Genomic DNA, 27,518 nt, shown 5'->3' on the forward strand with positions numbered 1-27,518 from the left:
CAACACTCAGTCGCCAATCCTCATTATTCAATCCTCAATCCTCAATCCTCAATCCACAATCCTCAACCTTCAATCCTCAATACTCAATCTTCAATCCTCAATCCTCAACTCTCAATCCTCAATCCTCAATCCTCAATCCTCAATATTCAATCCTCAATACTCAATCTTCAATCATCAATCCTCAATCCTCAATCCTCAGTCCTCAATCCTCAGTCATCAATCCTCAATCTTCAATACTCAATCCTCAATCCTCAAGCCTCAGTCCTCAATCCTCAATCCTCAACCCTCAAACCTCAATGCTCCACCGTCAGTCCTCGTCCTCAATCCTCAACCCTCAATCCTCAATCCTCAATCTTCAATCATCAATACTCAATCTTCAATCCTCAATACTCAATCCTCAATCGTCAATCCTCAATCCGCAATCCTCAATCTTCAATGCTCAATCCTCAATCCGCAATCCTCAATCCTCAATACTCAATCTTCAATCTTCAATCGTCAATCTTCAGTCCTCAATACTCAATCTTCAATTCTCAATCTTCAATCCTCAATCCTCAATCCTCAATCCTCAGTACTCAATAATCTATCCTCAATCTTCAATCCTCAATACTCAATCTTCAATCCTCAATCCTCACTCCTCAATCCTCAATCCTCAATCTTCAATCCTCAATCCTCAATACTCAATCTTCAATCCTCAATACTCAATCTTCAATCCTCAATCCTCAAACCTCAATCCTAAATCCTCATTCTTCAACCCTCAATACCCAATCCTCAATCTTCAATCCTCAATCCTCAATCCTCAATTCTCAATCCGCAATCCTTAATCCTCAGACCTCAAACATCAATATTCAACCCTCAGTCCTCGTCCTCAATCCACAACCCTCAATCCTCAGTCCTCAATATTCAATCATCAATATTCAATCTTCAATCCTCAATCCTCAATCCTCAATCCTCAATCCTCGATCTTCAAACCTCAATCCTCAATCCTCAATACTCAATCCTCAACCTTCAATCCTCAATACTCAATCTTCAATCCTGAATCCTCAATTCTCAATCCTCAATACACAATCTTCAATCCTCTATACTCAACCTTCAATCCTCAATCCTCAATCCTCAATCATCAATCCTCAATCTTCAATACTCAATCCTCAACCCTCAATCCTCAATACTCAACCAACAATGCTAAATTCCCAATGCTCAATAGAATATCCTGAATTCTCAGGATTCTATACTCAATCCTCAATATTCAACACTCAACCCTCAACCATCAATCCTCAATACTCAACCATCAATCCTCAATTCTCAATACTCAATAGAACATCCTGAATTCTGATGGTTCATTACTCAATCCAGGATATTCAATAATCAAATCTCAAACCTCAAGCATCAATTCTCAACACTCAATCCTCAACACTCAGTCCTCTCTCTTCAATCCTACATCCTCAACCCTCAATCCTCAAGCGTCAATCCTCTATACTCAATCCTCAATCCTCAATCCTCAATCATCAATCTTCAATCCTCAATACTCAATCTTCAATCCTCGTTCCTCAAACCTCAATCCTCAACCCTCAGTCCTCATCCTCAATTCTCAATTCTCAATCCTCAATCCTCAATCCTCAATCTTCAATACCCAAATATCAATCTCCAATCCTAGATCCTCAATCCCCAATCCTCAGTCCTTAATCCTCAATCTTCAATCCTCAATCCTCAATCCTCAATCTTGAATCCCCAATCCTCAATCCTCAATCCTCAATCCTCAGTCCTCAAACATCAATCCTAAATCCTCAATCCTGAATCCTCAATCCTCAATCCTCAATCCTCAATCTTCAATCCTCAATACTCAATCTGCAATCCTCAATCCTCAATCCTCAATCCTCAATCCTCATTCTTATATCCTCAATACCCAATCCTCAATCTCCAATCCTCATTCTTCAATCCTAAATACCCATTCCTCAATCTTCAACTCTCAATCCTCAATCCTCAATCCTCAGGCCTCAAACATCAATATTCAACCCTCAGTCCTCGTCCTCAATCCACAACACTCAATCCTCAATCCTCAATCTTGAATCATCAATATTCAATCTTTAATCCTCAATCCTCAATCCTCAATCCTCAGTCTTCAACGCTCAATCCTCAATCCTCAATCCTCAATCCTCAATCTTCAATCCTCAATACTCAATCTTCAATCCTCAATCCTCAATCCTCAAACCTCAATCGTCATTCTTCAATCCTCAATACCCAATCCTCAATCTTCAACCCTCAGTCCTCAACCATCAATTCTCAATCCTCAATCCTCAATCCTCAGGCCTCAAACATCAATATTCAACCTTCAGTCCTCGTCCTCAATCCACAACCTTCCATCCTCAAACCTCAATCCTCAACCGTCAGTCCTCGTCCTCAATCCTCAACCCTCAATCCTCAATCCTCAATCTTCAATCATCAATAATCAATCTTCAATCCTCAATACTCAATCCTCAATCGTCAATCTTCAGTCCTCAATACTCAATCTTCAATTCTCAATCTTCAATCCTCAATCCTCAATCCTCAACCCTCATCCTCAATCCTCAATCTTCAATCATCAATACTCAATCTTCAATCCTCAATACTCAATCCTCAATCGTCAATCTTCAGTCCTCAATACTCAATCTTCAATTCTCAATCTTCAATCCTCAATCCTCAATCCTCAATTCTCAGTATTCAATCCTCAATCCTCAATCTTCAATCCTCAATACTCAATCTTCAATCCTCAATCCTCAATCCTCAATCCTCAATCCTCAATCATCAATCCTCAATTCTCAATCCTCAATCTTCAATCCTCAATACTCAATCTGCAATCCTCAATCCTCAAACCTCAATCCTCAATCCTCATTCTTCAATCCTCAATCCTCAATCCTCAATCTTCAATCCTCAATACTCAATCTGCAATCCTCAATCCTCAATCCTCAATCCTCAATCCTCATTCTTCAATCCTAAATACCCATTCCTCAATCTTCAACTCTCAATCCTCAATCCTCAATCCTCAGGCCTCAAACATCAATATTCAACCCTCAGTCCTCGGCCTCAATCCGCAACCCTCAATCCTCAATCCTCAATCTTCAATCATCAATATTCAATCTTCAATCCTCAATCCTCAATCCTCAATCCTCAGTCTTCAACGCTCAATCCTCAATCCTCAATCCTCAATCCTCAATCTTCAATCCTCAATACTCAATCTTCAATCCCCAATCCTCAATTCTCAACACTCAGTCCTCAATCTTCTATCCTCAATCCTCAATCCTCAATCCACAATCCTCAACCTTCAATCCTGAATACCCAATCTTCAATCCTCAATCCTCAATCCTCAATCCTCAGTCCTCAATATTCAATCCTCAATACTGAATCTTCCATCATCAATCCTCAATCATCAATCCTCAGTCCTCAATCCTCAGTCATCAATCCCCAAAAATCAATCTCCAATCCTAGACCCTCAATCCCCAATCCTCAGTCCTTAGTCCTCAATCTTCAATCCTCAATTGCCAGTCCTCAATCTTCAATCCTCAATGCTCAATCCTCAATCCTCAATCCTCAGTCCTCAATCCTCAATTCTCAATCCTCAAACCTCAATCCTCAACCTTCAGTCCTCGTCCTCAATCCTCAACACTCAAACCTCAATCCTCAATCTTCAATCATCAATAATCAATCTTCAATCCTCAATCCTCAATCATCAATCCTCAATCCTCAATCCTCAATCCTCAATATTCAACACTCAACCCTCAACCATCAATCCTCAATACTCAACCATCAATCCTCAATTCTCAATTCTCAATAGAACATCCTGAATTCTGATGGTTCAATACTCAATCCAGAATATTCAATAATCAAATCTCAAACCTCAAGCATCAATTCTCAACACCCAATCCTCAACACTCAGTCCTCTCTCTTCAATCCTACATACTCAACAATCAATCCTCAAGCGTCAATCCTCAATACTCAATCCTTAATACTCAATCCTCAATCATCAATCTTCAATCCTCAATACTCAATCCTCAATCCTCAATCTTCAATCCTCAATTCTCAATCTTCAATCCTCAATCCTCAATCCTCAATCCTCAATCCTCAATCTTCAAACCTCAATCCTCAATCATCAATACTCAATCCTCAACCTTCAATCCTCAATCGTCATTCTTCAATCCTCAGTACCCAATCCTCAATCCTCAACCCTCAGTCCTCAATCATCAATTCTCAATCCTCAATCCTCAATCCTCAGGCCTCAAACATCAATATTCAACCTTCAGTCCTCGTCCTCAACCCACAAACCTCAATCCTCAAACCTCAATCCTCAACCGTCAGTCCTCGTCCTCAGACCTCAACCCTCAATCACCATCCTCAATCTTCAATCATCAATACTCAATCTTCAATCCTCAATACTCAATCCTCAATCGTCAATCCTCAATCCCCAATCCTCAATCTTCAATGCTCAATCCTCAATCCTCAATCCTCAATCCTCAATCCTCAATCTTCAATCCTCAATCGTCAATCTTCAGTCCTCAATTCTCAATCTTCCATTCTCAATCTTCAATCCTCAATCCTCAATCCTCAATCCTCAGTACTCAATCCTCAATCCTCAATCTTCAATCCTCAATACTCAATCTTCAATCCTCAATCCTCAATCCTCAATCCTCAATCCTCAATCTTCAATCCTCAATTCTCAATCCTCAACCTTCAATCTTCAATACTCAATCTGCAATCCTCAATCCTCAAACCTCAATCCTCAATCCTCATTCTTCAATCCTCAATCCTCAATCCTCAATCCTTAATCTTCAATCCTCAATTCTCAATCCTCAATCTTCAATCCTCAATACTCAATCTGCAATCCTCAATCCTCAAACCTCAATCCTCAATCCTCATTCTTCAATCCTCAATACCCAATCCTCAATCATCAACCCTCAGTCCTCAATCATCAATTCTCAATCCTCAATCCTCAATCCTCAGGCCTCAAACATCAATATTCAACCTTCAGTCCTCGTCATCAATCCACAAACCTCAATCCTCAAACATCAATCCTCAACCGTCAGTCCTCGTCCTCAATCCTCAACCCTCAATCCTCATCCTCAATCTTCAATCATCAATACTCAATCATCAATCCTCAATTCTCTATACTCAATAGAACATCCTGAATTCTGATGGTTCAATACTCAATCCAGAATATTCAATAATCAAATCTCAAACCTCAAGCATCAATTCTCAACACTCAATCCTCAACACTCAGTCCTCTCTCTTCAATCCTACATCCTCAACCCTCAATCCTCAATCCTCAATCCTCAATCATCAATCTTCAATCCTCAATACTCAATCATCAATCCTCAATACTCAATCCTCAACCCTCAATCCTCAATACTCAACCAACAATGCTAAATTCCCAATGCTCAATAGAATATCCTGAATTTTCAGGATTCTATACTCAAACCTCAATCCTCAGTTCTCAGCCCTCATTCTCAATCCTCAATCCTCAATCCTCAATATTCAATCCCCTATACTCAGTCTTCAATCCTCAATCCTCAATCCTCAATCCTCAATCCTCAATCCTCAATCCTCAGTCATAAATCCTCGATCTTCAATACTCAATCGTCAATCCTCAGTCCTCAATCCTCAATCCTCAATCCTCGTTCCTCAAACTTCAATCCTCAACCCTCAGTCCTCATTCTCAATTATCAATTCTCAATCCTCAATCCTCAATCCTCAATCTTCAATCCCCAAAAATCAATCTCCAATCCTAGATCCTCAATCCCCAATCCTCAGTCCTGAATCCTCAATCTTCAATCCTCAATACTCAATCTGCAATCCTCAATCCTTAATCCTCAATCCTCAATACTCATTCTTCAATCCTCAATACCCAATCCTCAATCTTCAACCCTCAGTCCTCAATCACCAATTCTCAATCCTCAATCCTCAATCCTCAGGCCTCAAACATCAATATTCAACCCTCAGTCCTCGTCCTCAATCCACAACCCTCAATCCTCAAACCTCAATCCTCAACCGTCGGTCCTCGTCCTCAATCCTCAACACTCAATCCTCAATCCTCAATCTTCAATCATCAATACTCAATCTTCAATCCTCAATACTCAATCCTCAATCGTCAATCCTCAATCCCCAATCCTCAATCTTCAATGCTCAATCCTCAATCCGCAATCCTCAATCCTCAATACTCTATCTTCAATCCTCAATCGTCAATCTTCAGTCCTCAATACTCAATCTTCAATTCTCAATCTTCAATCCTCAATCCTCAATCCTCAATCCTCAGTACTCAATAATCAATCCTCAATCTTCAATCCTCAATACTCAATCTTCAATCCTCAATCCTCAATCCTCAATCCTCAATCCTCAATCTTCAACCCTCAATCCTCAATACTCAATCTTCAATCCTCAATACTCAATCTGCAATCTTCAATCCTCAAACCTCAATCCTCAATCCTCGTTCTTCAACCATCAATACCCAATCCTCAATCTTCAATCCTCAATCCTCAATCCTCAGTTCTCAATCCTCAATCCTTAATCCTCAGACCTCAAACATCAATATTCAACCCTCAGTCCTCGTCCTCAATCCACAACCCTCAATCCTCAGTCCTCAATATTCAATCATCAATATTCAATCTTCAACCCTCAATCCTCAATCCTCAATCCTCAATCCTCAATCCTCAATCCTCAATCTTCAAACCTCAATCCTCAATCCTCAATACTCAATCCTCAACATTCAATCCTCAATACTCAATCTTCAATCCTGAATCCTCAATTCTCAATCCTCAATACTCAATCTTCAATCCACAATACTCAATCTTCAATCCTCAATCCTCAATCCTCAAACCTCAATCGTCATTCTTCAATCCTCAATACCCAATCCTCAATCTTCAACCCTCAGTCCTCAATCATCAATTCTCAATCCCCAATCCTCAATCCTCAGGCCTCAAACATCAATATTCAACCTTCAGTCTTCGTCCTCAATCCACAACCCTCAATCCTCAAACCTCAATCCTCAACCGTCAGTCCTCGTCCTCAATCCTCAACCCTCAATCCTCAATCCTCAATCTTCAATCATCAATACCCAATCTTCAATCCTCAATACACAATCCTCAATCGTCAATCCTCAATCCCCAACCCTCAATCTTCAATGCTCAATCCTCAATCCACAATCCTCAATCCTCAATCCTCAATCTTCAATCCTCAATCGTCAATCTTCAGTCCTCAATACTCAATCTTCAATTCTCAATCTTCAATCCTCAATCCTCAATCCTCAATCCTCAGTACTCAGTCCTCAATCCTCAATCTTCAATCCTCAATACTCAATCTTCAATCCTCAATCCTCAATCCTCAATCCTCAATCCCCAATCTTCAAACCTCAATCCTCAATCATCAATACTCAATCCTCAACCTTCAATCCTCAATACTCAATCTTCAATCCTGAGGCCTCAATTCTCAACCGTCAATACTCAATCTTCAATCCTCAATACTCAATCTTCAATCCTCAATCCTCAATCCTCAATCCTCAATCGTCATTCTTCAATCCTCAGTACCCAATCCTCAATCTTCAACCCTCAGTCCTCAATCATCAATTCTCAATCCTCAATCCTCAATCCTCAGGCCTCAAACATCAATATTCAACCTTCAGTCCTCGTCCTCAACCCACAAACCTCAATCCTCAAACCTCAATCCTCAACCGTCAGTCCTCGTCCTCAGACCTCAACCCTCAATCATCATCCTCAATCTTCAATCATCAATACTCAATCTTCAATCCTCAATACTCAATCCTCAATCGTCAATCCTCAATCCCCAATCCTCAATCTTCAATGCTCAATCCTCAATCCTCAATCCTCAATCCTCAATCCTCAATCTTCAATCCTCAATCGTCAATCTTCAGTCCTCAATTCTCAATCTTCCATTCTCAATCTTCAATCCTCAATCCTCAATCCTCAATCCTCAGTACTCAATCCTCAATCCTCAATCTTCAATCCTCAATACTCAATCTTCAATCCTCAATCCTCAATCCTCAATCCTCAATACTCAATCTTCAATCCTCAATTCTCAATCCTCAACCTTCAATCCTCAATACTCAATCTGCAATCCTCAATCCTCAAAGCTCAATCCTCAATCCTCATTCTTCAATCCTCAATCCTCAATCCTCAATCCTTAATCTTCAATCCTCAATTCTCAATCCTCAATCTTCAATCCTCAATACTCAATCTGCAATCCTCAATCCTCAAACCTCAATCCTCAATCCTCAGTACTCAATAATCTATCCTCAATTTTCAATCCTCAATACTCAATCTGCAATCCTCAATCCTCACTCCTCAATCCTCAATCCTCAATCTTCAATCCTCAATCCTCAATACTCAATCTTCAATCCTCAATACTCAATCTTCAATCCTCAATCCTCAAACCTCAATCCTAAATCCTCATTCTTCAACCCTCAATACCCAATCCTCAATCTTCAATCCTCAATCCTCAATCCTCAATTCTCAATCCACAATCCTTAATCCTCAGACCTCAAACATCAATATTCAACCTTCAGTCCTCGTCCTCAATCCACAACCCTCAATCCTCAGTCCTCAATATTCAATCATCAATATTCAATCTTCAATCCTCAATCCTCAATCCTCAATACTCAATCCTCAATCCTCAATCTTCAAACCTCAATCCTCAATCCTCAATACTTAATCCTCAACCTTCAATCCTCAGTACTCAATCTTCAATCCTGAATCCTCAATTCTCAATCCTCAATACACAATCTTCAATCCTCCATACTCAATCTTCAATCCTCAATCGTCAATCCTCAATCCTCAATCGTCATTCTTCAATCCTCAATACCCAATCCTCAATCTTCAACCCTCAGTCCTCAATCATCGATTCTCAATCCTCAATCCTCAATCCTCAGGCCTCAAACATAAATATTCAACCTTCAGTCCTCGTCCTCAATCCACAACACTCAATCCTCAAACCTCAATCCTCAACCGTCAGTCCTCGTCCTCAATCCTCAACCATCAATCCTCAATCCTCAATCCTCAATCCTCGTCCCTCAATATTCTATCCTCAATACTCTATCTTCAATCATCAATCCTCAATCCTCAGTTCTCAGTCGTCAATCCTCAGTCATCAATCCTCAATCTTCAATACTCAATCGTCAATCCTTGGTCCTCAGTCCTCAATCCTCAATCCTCGTTCCTCAAACCTCAATCCTCAATCCTCAATCCTCAATCCTCAGTACTCAATCCTCAATCCTCAATCTTCAATCCTCAATACTCAATCTTAAATCCTCAATCCTCAATCCTCAATCCTCTATCCTCAATCTTCAATCCTCAATTCTCAATCCTCAACCTTCAATCCTCAATACTCAATCTGCAATCCTCAATCCTCAAACCTCAATCCTCAATCCTCATTCTTCAATCCTCAATCCTCAATCCTCAATCCTTAATCTTCAATCCTCAATTCTCAATCCTCAATCTTCAATCCTCAATACTCAATCTGCAATCCTCAATCCTCAAACCTCAATCCTCAATCCTCATTCTTCAATCCTCAATACCCAATCCTCAATCTTCAACCCTCAGTCCTCAATCATCAATTCTCAATCCCCAATCCTCAATCCTCAGGCCTCAAATATCAATATTCAACCTTCAGTCCTCGTCCTCAATCCACAACCCTCAATCCTCAAACCTCAATCCTCAACCGTCAGTCCTCGTCCTCAATCCTCAACACTCAATCCTCAATCCTCAATCTTCAATCATCAATACTCAATCTTCAATCCTCAATACACAATCCTCAATCGTCAATCCTCAATCCCCAATCCTCAATCTTCAATGCTCAATCCTCAATCCACAATCCTCAATCCTCAATCCTCAATCTTCAATCCTCAATCGACAATCTTCAGTCCTCAATACTCAATCCTCAATTCTCAATCTTCAATCCTCAATCCTCAATCCTCAATCCTCAGTACTCAATCCTCAATCCTCAATCTTCAATCCTCAATACTCAATCTTCAATCGTCAATCCTCAATCCTCAATCCTCAATCCTCAATCTTCAAACCTCAATCCTCAATCATCAATACTCAATCCTCAACCTTCAATCCTCAATACTCAATCTTCAATCCTGAGGCCTCAATTCTCAACCGTCAATACTCAATCTTCAATCCTCAATACTCAATCTTCAATCCTCATTCCTCAATCCTCAATCCTCAATCGTCATTCTTCAATCCTCAGTACCCAATCCCCAATCTTCAACCCTCAGTCCTCAATCATCAATTCTCAATCCTCAATCCTCAATCCTCAGGCATCAAACATCAATATTCAACCTTCAGTCCTCGTCCTCAACCCACAAACCTCAATCCTCAAACCTCAATCCTCAACCGTTAGTCCTCGTCCTCAGAGCTCAACCCTCAATCATCATCCTCAATCTTCAATCATCAATACTCAATCTTCAATCCTCAATACTCAATCCTCAATCGTCAATCCTCAATCCCCAATCCTCAATCTTCAATGCTCAATCCTCAATCCTCAATCCTCAATCCTCAATCCTCAATCTTCAATCCTCAATCGTCAATCTTCTGTCCTCAATTCTCAATCTTCCATTCTCAATCTTCAATCCTCAATCCTCAATCCTTAATCCTCAGTACTCAATCCTCAATCATCAATCTTCAATCCTCAATACTCAATCCGCAATCCTCAATCTTCAATCCTCAATTCTCAATCTTCAATCCTCAATCCTCAATCCACAATCCTCAATTCTCAGTCTTCAATCCTCAATACTCCATCTTCAATCCTCAATCCTCAATCCTCAATCCTCAATCCTCATTCTTCAATCCTCAATACCCAATCCTCAATCTTCAATCCTCAATCCTCAATCCTCAACCCTCAATCCTCAATCCTCATTCTTCAATCCTCAATACCCAATCCTCAATCTTCAACCCTCAATCCTCAATCCTCAATTCTCAAACATCAATCCTCAGTCCTCAGTCCTCAAACCTGAATCCTCAACCCTCAGCCTTCATCCACAATCCTCAATCCTCAATACTCAATCCTCAGCCCTCAGTCCTCAAACCTCAATGCTCAATACTCAATACCCAATCCTCAATCCTCAATCCTCAATCATCAATCCTCAATCTTCAATACTCATTCCTGAATCCTCAAACCCAATCCTCAATCTTCAATCATCAATCCTCAATCTTCAACACTCAACCCTCAACCATCAATCCTCAATACTCAACCATCAATCCTCAATTCTCAATACTCAATAGAACATCCTGAATTCTGATGGTTCAATACTCAATCCAGAATATTCAATAATCAAATCTCAAACCTCAAGCATCAATTCTCAACACTCAATCCTCAACACTCAGTCCTCTCTCTTCAATCCTACATCCTCAACCCTCAATCCTCAATCCTCAATCCTCAATCATCAATCTTCAATCCTCAATACTCAATCATCAATCCTCAATACTCAATCCTCAATCCTCAATCCTCATTCCTCAATCAGCAATCCTCAATCTTCAATACTCAATCCTCAACCCTCAATCCTCAATACTCAACCAACAATGCTAAATTCCCAATGCTCAATAGAATATCCTGAATTCTCAGGATTCTATACTCAAACCTCAATCCTCAATTCTCAGCCCTCATTCTCAATCCTCAATCCTCAATCCTCAATATTCAATCCCCTATACTCAGTCTTCAATCCTCAATCCTCAATCCTCAATCCTCAATCCTCAGTCATAAATCCTCAATCTTCAATACTCAATCGTCAATCCTCAGTCCTCAATCCTCAATCCTCAATCCTCGTTCCTCAAACCTCAATCCTCAACCCTCAGTCCTCATTCTCAATTATCAATTCTCAATCCTCAATCCTCAATCCTCAATCTTCAATCCCCAAAAATCAATCTCCAATCCTAGATCCTCAATCCCCAATCCTCAGTCCTGAATCCTCAATCTTCAATCCTCAATACTCAATCTGCAATCCTCAATCCTTAATCCTCAACCCTCAATACTCATTCTTCAATCCTCAATACCCAATCCTCAATCTTCAACCCTCAGTGCTCAATCATCAATTCACAATCCTCCATCCTCAATCCTCAGGCCTCAAACATCAATATTCAACCCTCAGTCCTCGTCCTCAATCCACAACCCTCAATCCTCAAACCTCAATCCTCAACCGTCGGTCCTCGTCCTCAATCCTCAAAACTCAATCCTCAATCCTCAATCATCAATCATCAATACTCAATCTTCAATCCTCAATACTCAATCCTCAATCGTCAATCCTCAATCGCCAATCCTCAATCTTCAATGCTCAATCCTCAATCCGCAATCCTCAATCCTCAATACTCAATCTTCAATCCTCAATCGTCAATCTTCAGTCCTCAATACTCAATCCTCAATCCTCAATCATCAATCATCAATACTCAATCTTCAATCCTCAATACTCAATCCTCAATCGTCAATCCTCAATCGCCAATCCTCAATCTTCAATGCTCAATCCTCAATCCGCAATCCTCAATCCTCAATACTCAATCTTCAATCCTCAATCGTCAATCTTCAGTCCTCAATACTCAATCTTCAATTCTCAATCTTCAATCCCCAATCCTCAATCCTCAATCCTCAGTACTCAATAATCAATCCTCAATCTTCAATCCTCAATACTCAATCTTCAATCCTCAATCCTCAATCCTCAATCCTCAATCCTCAATCTTCAACCCTCAATCCTCAATACTCAATCTTCAATCCTCAATACTCAATCTGCAATCTTCAATCCTCAAACCTCAATCCTCAATCCTCGTTCTTCAACCATCAATACCCAATCCTCAATCTTCAATCCTCAATCCTCAATCCTCAATTCTCAATCCTCAATCCTTAATCCTCAGACCTCAAACATCAATATTCAACCCTCAGTCCTCGTCCTCAATCCACAACCCTCAATCCTCAGTCCTCAATATTCAATCATCAATATTCAATCTTCAATCCTCAATCCTCAATCCTCAATCCTCAATCCTCAATCCTCAATCCTCAATCCTCAATCTTCAAACCTCAATCCTCAATCCTCAATACTCAATCCTCAACCTTCAATCCTCAATACTCAATCTTCAATCCTGAATCCTCAATTCTCAATCCTCAATACTCAATCTTCAATCCTCAATACTCAATCTTCAATCCTCAATCCTCAATCCTCAAACCTCAATCGTCATTCTTCAATCCTCAATACCCAATCCTCAATCTTCAACCCTCAGTCCTCAATCATCAATTCTCAATCCCCAATCCTCAATCCTCAGGCCTCAAACATCAATATTCAACCTTCAGTCCTCGTCCTCAATCCACAACCCTCAATCCTCAAACCTCAATCCTCAACCGTCAGTCCTCGTCCTCAATCCTCAACCGTCAATCCTCAATCCTCAATCTTCAATCATCAATACTCAATCTTCAATCCTCAATACACAATCGTCAATCGTCAATCCTCAATCCCCAATCCTCAATCTTCAATGCTTAATCCTCAATCCACAATCCTCAATCCTCAATCCTCAATCTTCAATCCTCAATCGTCAATCTTCAGTCCTCAATACTCAATCTTCAATTCTCAATCTTCAATCCTCAATCCTCAATCCTCAATCCTCAGTACTCAATCCTCAATCCTCAATCTTCAATCCTCAATACTCAATCTTCAATCCTCAATCCTCAATCCTCAATCCTCAATCCTCAGTCTTCAAACCTCAATCCTCAATCATCAATACTCAATCCTCAATCCTCAATCCTCAATCTTCAATCCTCAATCGTCAATCTTCAGTCCTCAATTCTCAATCTTCCATTCTCAATCTTCAATCCTCAATCCTCAATCCTCAATCCTCAGTACTCAATCCTCAATCCTCAATCTTCAATCCTCAATACTCAATCTTCAATCCTCAATCCTCAATCCTCAATCCTCAATACTCAATCTTCAATCCTCAATTCTCAATCCTCAACCTTCAATCCTCAATACTCAATCTGCAATCCTCAATCCTCAAAGCTCAATCCTCAATCCTCATTCTTCAATCCACAATCCTCAATCCTCAATCCTTAATCTTCAATCCTCAATTCTCAATCCTCAATCTTCAATCCTCAATACTCAATCTGCAATCCTCAATCCTCAAACCTCAATCCTCAATCCTCAGTACTCAATAATCTATCCTCAATTTTCAATCCTCAATACTCAATCTGCAATCCTCAATCCTCACTCCTCAATCCTCAATCCTCAATCTTCAATCCTCAATCCTCAATACTCAATCTTCAATCCTCAATACTCAATCTTCAATCCTCAATCCTCAAACCTCAATCCTAAATCCTCATTCTTCAACCCTCAATACCCAATCCTCAATCTTCAATCCTCAATCCTCAATCCTCAATTCTCAATCCACAATCCTTAATCCTCAGACCTCAAACATCAATATTCAACCTTCAGTCCTCGTCCTCAATCCACAACCCTCAATCCTCAGTCCTCAATATTCAATCATCAATATTCAATCTTCAATCCTCAATCCTCAATCCTCAATACTCAATCCTCAATCCTCAATCTTCAAACCTCAATCCTCAATCCTCAATACTTAATCCTCAACCTTCAATCCTCAGTACTCAATCTTCAATCCTGAATCCTCAATTCTCAATCCTCAATACACAATCTTCAATCCTCCATACTCAATCTTCAATCCTCAATCCTCAATCCTCAATCCTCAATCGTCATTCTTCAATCCTCAATACCCAATCCTCAATCTTCAACCCTCAGTCCTCAATCATCGATTCTCAATCCTCAATCCTCAATCCTCAGGCCTCAAACATAAATATTCAACCTTCAGTCCTCGTCCTCAATCCACAACACTCAATCCTCAAACCTCAATCCTCAACCGTCAGTCCTCGTCCTCAATCCTCAACCATCAATCCTCAATCCTCAATCCTCAATCCTCGTCCCTCAATATTCTATCCTCAATACTCTATCTTCAATCATCAATCCTCAATCCTCAGTTCTCGGTCGTCAATCCTCAGTCATCAATCCTCAATCTTCAATACTCAATCGTCAATCCTTGGTCCTCAGTCCTCAATCCTCAATCCTCGTTCCTCAAACCTCAATCCTCAATCCTCAATCCTCAATCCTCAGTACTCAATCCTCAATCCTCAATCTTCAATCCTCAATACTCAATCTTAAATCCTCAATCCTCAATCCTCAATCCTCTATCCTCAATCTTCAATCCTCAATTCTCAATCCTCAACCTTCAATCCTCAATACTCAATCTGCAATCCTCAATCCTCAAACCTCAATCCTCAATCCTCATTCTTCAATCCTCAATCCTCAATCCTCAATCCTTAATCTTCAATCCTCAATTCTCAATCCTCAATCTTCAATCATCAATACTCAATCTTCAATCCTCAATACACAATCCTCAATCGTCAATCCTCAATCCCCAATCCTCAATCTTCAATGCTCAATCCTCAATCCACAATCCTCAATCCTCAATCCTCAATCTTCAATCCTCAATCGACAATCTTCAGTCCTCAATACTCAATCCTCAATTCTCAATCTTCAATCCTCAATCCTCAATCCTCAATATTCAGTACTCAATCCTCAATCCTCAATCTTCAATCCTCAATACTCAATCTTCAATCCTCAATCCTCAATCCTCAATCCTCAATCCTCAATCTTCAAACCTCAATCCTCAATCATCAATACTCAATCCTCAACCTTCAATCCTCAATACTCAATCTTCAATCCTGAGGCCTCAATTCTCAACCGTCAATACTCAATCTTCAATCCTCAATACTCAATCTTCAATCCTCATTCCTCAATCCTCAATCCTCAATCGTCATTCTTCAATCCTCAGTACCCAATCCTCAATCTTCAACCCTCAGTCCTCAATCATCAATTCTCAATCCTCAATCCTCAATCCTCAGGCATCAAACATCAATATTCAACCTTCAGTCCTCGTCCTCAACCCACAAACCTCAATCCTCAAACCTCAATCCTCAACCGTTAGTCCTCGTCCTCAGACCTCAACCCTCAATCATCATCCTCAATCTTCAATCATCAATACTCAATCTTCAATCCTCAATACTCAATCCTCAATCGTCAATCCTCAATCCCCAATCCTCAATCTTCAATGCTCAATCCTCAATCCTCAATCCTCAATCCTCAATCCTCAATCTTCAATCCTCAATCGTCAATCTTCTGTCCTCAATTCTCAATCTTCCATTCTCAATCTCCAATCCTCAATCCTCAATCCTCAATCCTCAGTACTCAATCCTCAATCATCAATCTTCAATCCTCAATACTCAATCCGCAATCCTCAATCTTCAATCCTCAATTCTCAATCTTCAATCCTCAATCCTCAATCCACAATCCTCAATTCTCAGTCTTCAATCCTCAATACTCCATCTTCAATCCTCAATCCTCAATCCTCAATCCTCAATCCTCATTCTTCAATCCTCAATACCCAATCCTCAATCTTCAACCCTCAATCCTCAATCCTCAATTCTCAAACATCAATCCTCAGTCCTCAGTCCTCAAACCTGAATCCTCAACCCTCAGCCTTCATCCACAATCCTCAATCCTCAATACTCAATCCTCAGCCCTCAGTCCTCAAACCTCAATGCTCAATCCTCAATACCCAATCCTCAATCCTCAATCCTCAATCATCAATCCTCAATCTTCAATACTCATTCCTGAATCCTCAACCCCAATCCTCAATCTTCAATCATCAATCCTCAATCTTCAACACTCAACCCTCAACCATCAATCCTCAATACGCAACCATCAATCCTCAATTCTCAATACTCAATAGAACATCCTGAATTCTGATGGTTCAATACTCAATCCAGAATATTCAATAATCAAATCTCAAACCTCAAGCATCAATTCTCAACACTCAATCCTCAACACTCAGTCCTCTCTCTTCAATCCTACATACTCAACCCTCAATCCTCAATCCTCAATCCTCAATCATCAATCTTCAATCCTCAATACTCAATCATCAATCCTCAATACTCAATCCTCAATCCTCAATCCTCATTCCTCAATCAGCAATCCTCAATCTTCAATACTCAATCCTCAACCCTCAATCCTCAATACTCAACCAACAATGCTAAATTCCCAATGCTCAATAGAATATCCTGAATTCTCAGGATTCTATACTCAAACCTCAATCCTCAATTCTCAGCCCTCATTCTCAATCCTCAATCCTCAATCCTCAATATTCAATCCCCTATACTCAGTCTTCAATCCTCAATCCTCAATCCTCAATCCTCAATCCTCAGTCATAAATCCTCAATCTTCAATACTCAATCGTCAATCCTCAGTCCTCAATCCTCAATCCTCAATCCTCGTTCCTCAAACCTCAATCCTCAACCCTCAGTCCTCATTCTCAATTATCAATTCTCAATCCTCAATCCTCAATCCTCAATCTTCAATCCCCAAAAATCAATCTCCAATCCTAGATCCTCAATCCCCAATCCTCAGTCCTGAATCCTCAATCTTCAATCCTCAATACTCAATCTGCAATCCTCAATCCTTAATCCTCAACCCTCAATACTCATTCTTCAATCCTCAATACCCAATCCTCAATCTTCAACCCTCAGTGCTCAATCATCAATTCACAATCCTCAATCCTCAATCCTCAGGCCTCAAACATCAATATTCAACCCTCAGTCCTCGTCCTCAATCCACAACCCTCAATCCTCAAACCTCAATCCTCAACCGTCGGTCCTCGTCCTCAATCCTCAAAACTCAATCCTCAATCCTCAATCATCAATCATCAATACTCAATCTTCAATCCTCAATACTCAATCCTCAATCGTCAATCCTCAATCCCCAATCCTCAATCTTCAATGCTCAATCCTCAATCCGCAATCCTCAATCCTCAATACTCAATCTTCAATCCTCAATCGTCAATCTTCAGTCCTCAATACTCAATCTTCAATTCTCAATCTTCAATCCTCAATCCTCAATCCTCAATTCTCAGTACTCAATAATCAATCCTCAATCTTCAATCCTCAATACTCAATCTTCAATCCTCAATCCTCAATCCTCAATCCTCAATCCTCAATCTTCAACCCTCAATCCTCAATACTCAATCTTCAATCCTCAATACTCAATCTGCAATCTTCAATCCTCAAACATCAATCCTCAATCCTCGTTCTTCAACCATCAATACCCAATCCTCAATCTTCAATCCTCAATCCTCAATCCTCAATTCTCAATCCTCAATCCTTAATCCTCAGACCTCAAACATCAATATTCAACCCTCAGTCCTCGTCCTCAATCCACAACCCTCAATCCTCAGACCTCAATATTCAATCATCAATATTCAATCTTCAATCCTCAATCCTCAATCCTCAATCCTCAATCCTCAATCCTCAATCCTCAATCCTCAATCTTCAAACCTCAATCCTCAATCCTCAATACTCAATCCTCAACCTTCAATCCTCAATACTCAATCTTCAATCCTGAATCCTCAATTCTCAATCCTCAATACTCAATCTTCAATCCTCAATACTCAATCTTCAATCCTCAATCCTCAATCCTCAAACCTCAATCGTCATTCTTCAATCCTCAATACCCAATCCTCAATCTTCAACCCTCAGTCCTCAATCATCAATTCTCAATCCCCAATCCTCAATCCTCAGGCCTCAAACATCAATATTCAACCTTCAGTCCTCGTGCTCAATCCACAACCCTCAATCCTCAAACCTCAATCCTCAACCGTCAGTCCTCGTCCTCAATCCTCAACCGTCAATCCTCAATCCTCAATCTTCAATCATCAATACTCAATCTTCAATCCTCAATACACAATCGTCAATCGTCAATCCTCAATCCCCAATCCTCAATCTTCAATGCTTAATCCTCAATCCACAATCCTCAATCCTCAATCCTCAATCTTCAATCCTCAATCGTCAATCTTCAGTCCTCAATACTCAATCTTCAATTCTCAATCTTCAATCCTCAATCCTCAATCCTCAATCCTCAGTACTCAATCCTCAATCCTCAATCTTCAATCCTCAGTACTCAATCTTCAATCCTCAATCCTCAATCCTCAATCCTCAATCCTCAGTCTTCAAACCTCAATCCTCAATCATCAATACTCAATCCTCAATCCTCAATCCTCAATCCTCAATCTTCGATCCTCAATACTCAATCTTCAATCCTGAGGCCTCAATTCTCAACCGTCAATACTCAATCTTCAATCCTCAATACTCAATCTTCAATCCTCAATCCTCAATCCTCAATCCTCAATCGTCATTCTTCAATCCTCAGTACCCAATCCTCAATCTTCAACCCTCAGTCCTCAATCATCAATTCTCAATCCTTAATCCTCAATCCTCAGGCCTCAAACATCAATATTCAACCTTCAGTCCTCGTCCTCAACCCACAAACCTCAATCCTCTACCTCAATCCTCAACCGTCAGTCCTCGTCCTCAGACCTCAACCCTCAATCACCATCCTCAATCTTCAATCATCAATACTCAATCTTCAATCCTCAATACTCAATCCTCAATCGTCAATCCTCAATCCCCAATCCTCAATCTTCAATGCTCAATCCTCAATCCTCAATCCTCAATCCTCAATCCTCAATCTTCAATCCTCAATCGTCAATCTTCAGTCCTCAATTCTCAATCTTCCATTCTCAATCTTCAATCCTCAATCCTCAATCCTCAATCCTCAGTACTCAATCCTCAATCCTCAATCTTCAATCCTCAATACTCAATCTTCAATCCTCAATCCTCAATCCTCAATCCTCAATCGTCATTCTTCAATCCTCAGTACCCAATCCTCAATCTTCAACCCTCAGTCCTCAATCATCAATTCTCAATCCTCAATCCTCAATCCTCAGGCCTCAAACATCAATATTCAACCTTCAGTCCTCGTCCTCAACCCACAAACCTCAATCCTCTACCTCAATCCTCAACCGTCAGTCCTCGTCCTCAGACCTCAACCCTCAATCACCATCCTCAATCTTCAATCATCAATACTCAATCTTCAATCCTCAATACTCAATCCTCAATCGTCAATCCTCAATCCCCAATCCTCAATCTTCAATGCTCAATCCTCAATCCTCAATCCTCAATCCTCAATCCTCCATCTTCAATCCTCAATCGTCAATCTTCAGTCCTCAATTCTCAATCTTCCATTCTCAATCTTCAATCCTCAATCCTCAATCCTCAATCCTCAGTACTCAATTCTCAATCCTCAATCTTCAATCCTCAATACTCAATCTTCAATCCTCAATCCTCAATCCTCAATCCTCAATTCTCAATCTTCAATCCTCAATTCTCAATCCTCAACCTTCAATCTTCAATACTCAATGTGCAATCCTCAATCCTCAAACCTCAATCCTCAATCCTCATTCTTCAATCCTCAATCCTCAATCCTCAATCCTCAATCCTTAATCTTCAATCCTCAATTCTCAATCCTCAATCTTCAATCCTCAATACTCAATCTGCAATCCTCAATCCTCAAACCTCAATCCTCAATCCTCATTCTTCAATCCTCAATCTTCAATACTCAATCGTCAATCCTCAGTCCTCAATCCTCAATCCTCAATCCTCGTTCCTCAAACCTCAATCCTCAACCCTCAGTCCTCATTCTCAATTATCAATTCTCAATCCTCAATCCTCAATCCTCAATCTTCAATCCCCAAAAATCAATCTCCAATCCTAGATCCTCAATCCCCAATCCTCAGTCCTGAATCCTCAATCTTCAATCCTCAATACTCAATCTGCAATCCTCAATCCTTAATCCTCAATCCTCAATACTCATTCTTCAATCCTCAATACCCAATCCTCAATCTTCAACCCTCAGTCCTCAATCATCAATTCACAATCCTCAATCCTCAATCCTCAGGCCTCAAACATCAATATTCAACCCTCAGTCCTCGTCCTCAATCCACAACCCTCAATCCTCAAACCTCAATCCTCAACCGTCGGTCCTCGTCCTCAATCCTCAAAACTCAATCCTCAATCCTCAACCATCAATCATCAATACTCAATCTTCAATCCTCAATACTCAATCCTCAATCGTCAATCCTCAATCCCCAATCCTCAATCTTCAATGCTCAATCCTCAATCCGCAATCCTCAATCCTCAATACTCAATCTTCAATCCTCAATCGTCAATCTTCAGTCCTCAATACTCAATCTTCAATTCTCAATCTTCAATCCACAATCCTCAAACCTCAATCCTCAGTACTCAATAATCAATCCTCAATCTTCAATCCTCAATACTCAATCTTCAATCCTCAATCCTCAATCCTCAATCCTCAATCCTCAATCTTCAACCCTCAATCCTCAATACTCAATCTTCGATCCTCAATACTCAATCTGCAATCTTCAATCCTCAAACCTCAATCCTCAATCCTCGTTCTTCAACCATCAATACCCAATCCTCAATCTTCAATCCTCAATCCTCAATCCTCAATTCTCAATCCTCAATCCTTAATCCTCAGACCTCAAACATCAATATTCAACCCTCAGTCCTCGTCCTCAATCCACAACCCTCAATCCTCAGTCCTCAATATTCAATCATCAATATTCAATCTTCAATCCTCAATCCTCAATCCTCAATCCTCAATCCTCAATCCTCAATCCTCAATCTTCAAACCTCAATCCTCAATCCTCAATACTCAATCCTCAACCTTCAATCCTCAATACTCAATCTTCAATCCTGAATCCTCAATTCTCAATCCTCAATACTCAATCTTCAATCCTCAATACTCAATCCTCAATCCTCAATCCTCAATCCTCAAACCTCAATCGTCATTCTTCAATCCTCAATACCCAATCCTCAATCTTCAACCCTCAGTCCTCAATCATCAATTCTCAATCCCGAATCCTCAATCCTCAGGCCTCAAACATCAATATTCAACCTTCAGTCCTCGTCCTCAATCCACAACCCTCAATCCTCAAACCTCAATCCTCAACCGTCAGTCCTCGTCCTCAATCCTCAACCGTCAATCCTCAATCCTCAATCTTCAATCATCAATACTCAATCTTCAATCCTCAATACACAATCCTCAATCGTCAATCCTCAATCCCCAATCCTCAATCTTCAATGCTCAATCCTCAATCCACAATCCTCAATCCTCAATCCTCAATCTTCAATCCTCAATCGTCAATCTTCAGTCCTCAATACTCAATCTTCAATTCTCAATCTTCAATCCTCAATCCTCAATCCTCAATCCTCAGTACTCCATCCTCAATCCTCAATCTTCAATCCTCAATACTCAATCTTCAATCCTCAATCCTCAATCCTCAGTCCTCAATCCTCAATCTTCAAACCTCAATCCTCAATCATCAATACTCAATCCTCAACCTTCAATCCTCAATACTCAATCTTCAATCCTGAGGCCTCAATTCTCAACCGTCAATACTCAATCTTGAATCCTCAATCCTCAATCCTCAATCCTCGTTCCTCAAACCTCAATCCTCAACACTCAGTCCTCATTCTCAATTATCAATTCTCAATCCTCAATCCTCAATCCTCAATCTTCAATCCCCAAAAATCAATCTCCAATCCTAGATCCTCAATCCCCAATCCTCAGTCCTGAATCCTCAATCTTCAATCCTCAATACTCAATCTGCAATCCTCAATCCTTAATCCTCAATCCTCAATACTCATTCTTCAATCCTCAATACCCAATCCTCAATCTTCAACCCTCAGTCCTCAATCATCAATTCTCAATCCTCAATCCTCAATCCTCAAGCCTCAAACATCAATATTCAACCCTCAGTCCTCGTCCTCAATCCACAATCCTCAATCCTCAAACCTCAATCCTCAACCGTCGGTCCTCGTCCTCAATCCTCAACACTCAATCCTCAATCCTCAATCTTCAATCATCAATACTCAATCTTCAATCCTCAATACTCAATCCTCAATCGTCAATCCTCAATCCCCAATCCTCAATCTTCAATGCTCAATCCTCAATCCGCAATCCTCAATCCTCAATACTCAATCTTCAATCCTCAATCGTCAATCTTCAGTCCTCAATACTCAATCTTCAATTCTCAATCTTCAATCCTCAATCCTCAATCCTCAATCCTCAGTACTCAATAATCAATCCTCAATCTTCAATCCTCAATACTCAATCTTCAATCCTCAATCCTCAATCCTCAATCCTCAATCCTCAATCTTCAACCCTCAATCCTCAATACTCAATCTTCAATCCTCAATACTCAATCTGCAATCTTCAATCCTCAAACCTCAATCCTCAATCCTCGTTCTTCAACCATCAATACCCAATCCTCAATCTTCAATCCTCAATCCTCAATCCTCAGTTCTCAATCCTCAATCCTTAATCCTCAGACCTCAAACATCAATATTCAACCCTCAGTCCTCGTCCTCAATCCACAACCCTCAATCCTCAGTCCTCAATATTCAATCATCAATATTCAATCTTCAACCCTCAATCCACAATCCTCAATCCTCAATCCTCAATCCTCAATCCTCAATCTTCAAACCTCAATCCTCAATCCTCAATACTCAATCCTCAACCTTCAATCCTCAATACTCAATCTTCAATCCTGAATCCTCAATTCTCAATCCTCAATACTCAATCTTCAATCCACAATACTCAATCTTCAATCCTCAATCCTCAATCCTCAAACCTCAATCGTCATTCTTCAATCCTCAATACCCAATCCTCAATCTTCAACCCTCAGTCCTCAATCATCAATTCTCAATCCCCAATCCTCAATCCTCAGGCCTCAAACATCAATATTCAACCTTCAGTCCTCGTCCGCAATCCACAACCCTCAATCCTCAAACCTCAATCCTCAACCGTCAGTCCTCGTCCTCAATCCTCAACCCTCAATCCTCAATCCTCAATCTTCAATCATCAATACCCAATCTTCAATCCTCAATACACAATCCTCAATCGTCAATCCTCAATCCCCAACCCTCAATCTTCAATTCTCAATCTTCAATCCTCAATCCTCAATCCTCAACCCTCAATCCTCAATCCTCATTCTTCAATCCTCAATACCCAATCCTCAATCTTCAACCCTCAATCCTCAATCCTCAATTCTCAAACCTCAATCCTCAGTCCTCAGTCCTCAAACCTCAATCCTCAACCCTCAGCCTTCATCCACAATCCTCAATCCTCAATACTCAATCCTCAGCCCTCAGTCCTCAAACCTCAATGCTCAATCCTCAATACCCAATCCTCAATCCTCAATCCTCAATCCTCAATACTCATGCCTGAATCCTCAACCCCAATCCTCAATTTTCAATCATCAATCCTCAATCTTCAACACTCAACCCTCAACCATCAATCCTCAATACTCAACCATCAATCCTCAATTCTCAATACTCAATAGAACATCCTGAATTCTGATGTTTCAATACTCAATCCAGAATATTCAATAATCAAATCTCAAACCTCAAGCATCAATTCTCAACACTCAATCCTCAACACTCAGTCCTCTCTCTTCAATCCTACATCCTCAACCCTCAATCCTCAATCCTCAATCATCAATCTTCAATCCTCAATACTCAATCATCAATCCTCAATACTCAATCCTCAATCCTCAATCCTCATTCCTCAATCAGCAAACCTCAATCTTCAATACTCAATCCTCAACACTCAATCCTCAATACTCAACCAACAATGCTAAATTCCCAATGCTCAATAGAATATCCTGAATTCTCAGGATTCTATACTCAAACCTCAATCCTCAATTCTCAGCCCTCATTCTCAATCCTCAATCCTCAATCCTCAATATTCAATCCCCAATACACAGTCTTCAATCGTCAATCCCCAATCCTCAATCCTCAATCCTCAATCCTCTGTCATAAATCCTCAATCTTCAATCCTCAATCGTCAATCCTCAGTCCTCAATCCTCAATCCTCAATCCTCGTTCCTCAAACCTCAATCCTCAACCCTCAGTCCTCATCCTCAATTCTCAATTCTCAATACTCAATCCTCAATCCTCAATCTTCAATCCCCAAAAATCAATCTCCAATCCTAGATCCTCAATCCCCAATCCTCAGTCCTTAATCCTCAATCTTCAATCCTCAATCCTCAATCCTCATTCTTCAATCCTCAATACCCAATCCTCGATCTTCAATCCCCAATCCTCAATCCTCAATCCTCAATCCTCAATCCTCAGTCCTCAAACATCAATCCTGAATCCTCAATCCTGAATCCTCAGTCCTCAATCCTCAATCCTCAATCTTCAATCCTCAATACTCAATCTGCAATCCTCAATCCTCAATCCTCAATCCTCAATCCTCATTCTTCTATCCTCAATACCCAATCCTCAATCTCCAATCCTCAATCCTCAATCCTCAATTCTCAATCCTCAACCCTCAATACGCAGACCTCAAACATCAGTATTCAACCCTCAGTCCCCGTCCTCAATCCACAACCCTCAATCCTCAATCCTCAATCTTCAATCATCAATATTCAATCTTCAATCCTCAATCCTCAATACTCAATCCTCAATCCTCAATCCTCAATCTTCAATCCTCAATCCTCAATCCTCAATCCTCAATCCTCAATCTTCAATCCTCAATACTCAATCTTCAATCCCCAATCCTCAATTCTCAATCCTCAATCCTCAATGTTCAATCCTCAATCCTCAATGTTCAATCCTCAATACCCAATCCTCAATCTTCAATCCTCAAACCTCAATCCTCAATCCTCAATCCACAATCCTCAATCCTCAATCCTCAGTCCTCAGTCCTCAAACCTCAATCCTGAATCCTCAATCCTGAATCCTCAATCTTCAGCCCTCAGTCCTCAACAATCAGTTGTCAATCCTCAATCCTCCATAGAATATCATCAATTCACAGTTTTCAATACTCAATACTCAATCTGCAATCTTCAGATCTCTATCCACAAGCATCAATCCTCATCACTCAGCCCTCAACACTCAGTCGCCAATCCTCAATATTCAATCCTCAATCCTCAATCCTCAATCCACAATCCTCAACATTCAATCCTCAATACTCAATCTTCAATCCTCAATCCTCAACTCTCAATCCTCAATCCTCAATCCTCAATCCTCAATATTCAATCCTCAATACTCAATCTTCAATCATCAATCCTCGATCCTCAATCCTCAGTCCTCAATCCTCAGTCATCAATCCTCAGTCTTCAATACTCAATCCTCAATCCTCAAGCCTCAGTCCTCAATCCTCAATCCTCAACCCTCAAACCTCAATGCTCAACCGTCAGTCCTCGTCCTCAATCCTCAACCCTCAATCCTCAATCCCCAATCTTCAATCATCAATACTCAATCTTCAATCCTCAATACTCAATCCTCAATCGTCAATCCTCAATCCCCAATCCTCAATCTTCAATGCTCAGTCCTCAATCCGCAATCCTCAATCCTGAATACTCAATCTTCAATCCTCAATCGTCAGTCTTCAGTCCTCAATACTCAATCTTCAATTCTCAATCTTCAATCCTGAATCCTCAATCCTCAATCCTCAGTACTCAATAATCTATCCTCAATTTTCAATCCTCAATTCTCAATCCTCAACCTTCAATCCTCAATACTCAATCTGCAATCCTCAATCCTCAAACCTCAATCCTCAATCCTCATTCTTCAATCCTCAATCCTCAATCCTCAATCCTTAATCTTCAATCCTCAATTCTCAATCCTCAATCTTCAATCCTCAATACTCAATCTGCAATCCTCAATCCTCAAACCTCAATCCTCAATCCTCATTCTTCAATCCTCAATACCCAATCCTCAATCTTCAACCCTCAGTCCTCAATCATCAATTCTCAATCCTCAATCCTCAATCCTCAGGCCTCAAACATCAATATTCAACCTTCAGTCCTCGTCATCAATCCACATTCCTCAATCCTCAAACCTCAATCCTCAACCGTCAGTCCTCGTCCTCAATCCTCAACCCTCAATCCTCATCCTCAATCTTCAATCATCAATACTCAATCATCAATCCTCAATACTCAATCCTCAATCGTCAATCCTCAATCTTTAATCCTCAATACTCAATCTTCAATCCTCAATCCTCAATCCTCAATCCTCAATCCTCAATCTTCAATCCTCAATACTCAATCTTCAATCCTCAATCCTCAATCCTCAATCCTCAATCCTCATTCTTCAATCCTCAATACCCAATCCTCAATCTTCAATCCTCAATCCTCAATCCTCAACCCTCAATCCTCAATCCTCATTCTTCAATCCTCAATACCCAATCCTCAATCTTCAACCCTCAATCCCCAATCCTCAATTCTCAAACCTCAATCCTCAGTCCTCAGTCCTCAAACCTCAATCCTCAACCCTCAGCCTTCATCCACAATCCTCAATCCTCAATACTCAATCCTCAGCCCTCAGTCCTCAAACCTCAATGCTCAATCCTCAATACCCAATCCTCAATCCTCAATCCTCAATCATCACTCCTCAATCTTCAATACACATTCCTGAATCCTCAACCCCAATCCTCAATCTTCAATCATCAATCCTCAATCTTCAACACTCAACCCTCAACCATCAATCCTCAATACTCAACCATCAATCCTCAATTCTCAATA

This window comes from Calliopsis andreniformis, chromosome 10 (assembly GCF_051401765.1).
Source record: "Calliopsis andreniformis isolate RMS-2024a chromosome 10, iyCalAndr_principal, whole genome shotgun sequence".
NCBI lineage: Eukaryota > Metazoa > Arthropoda > Insecta > Hymenoptera > Andrenidae > Calliopsis > Calliopsis andreniformis.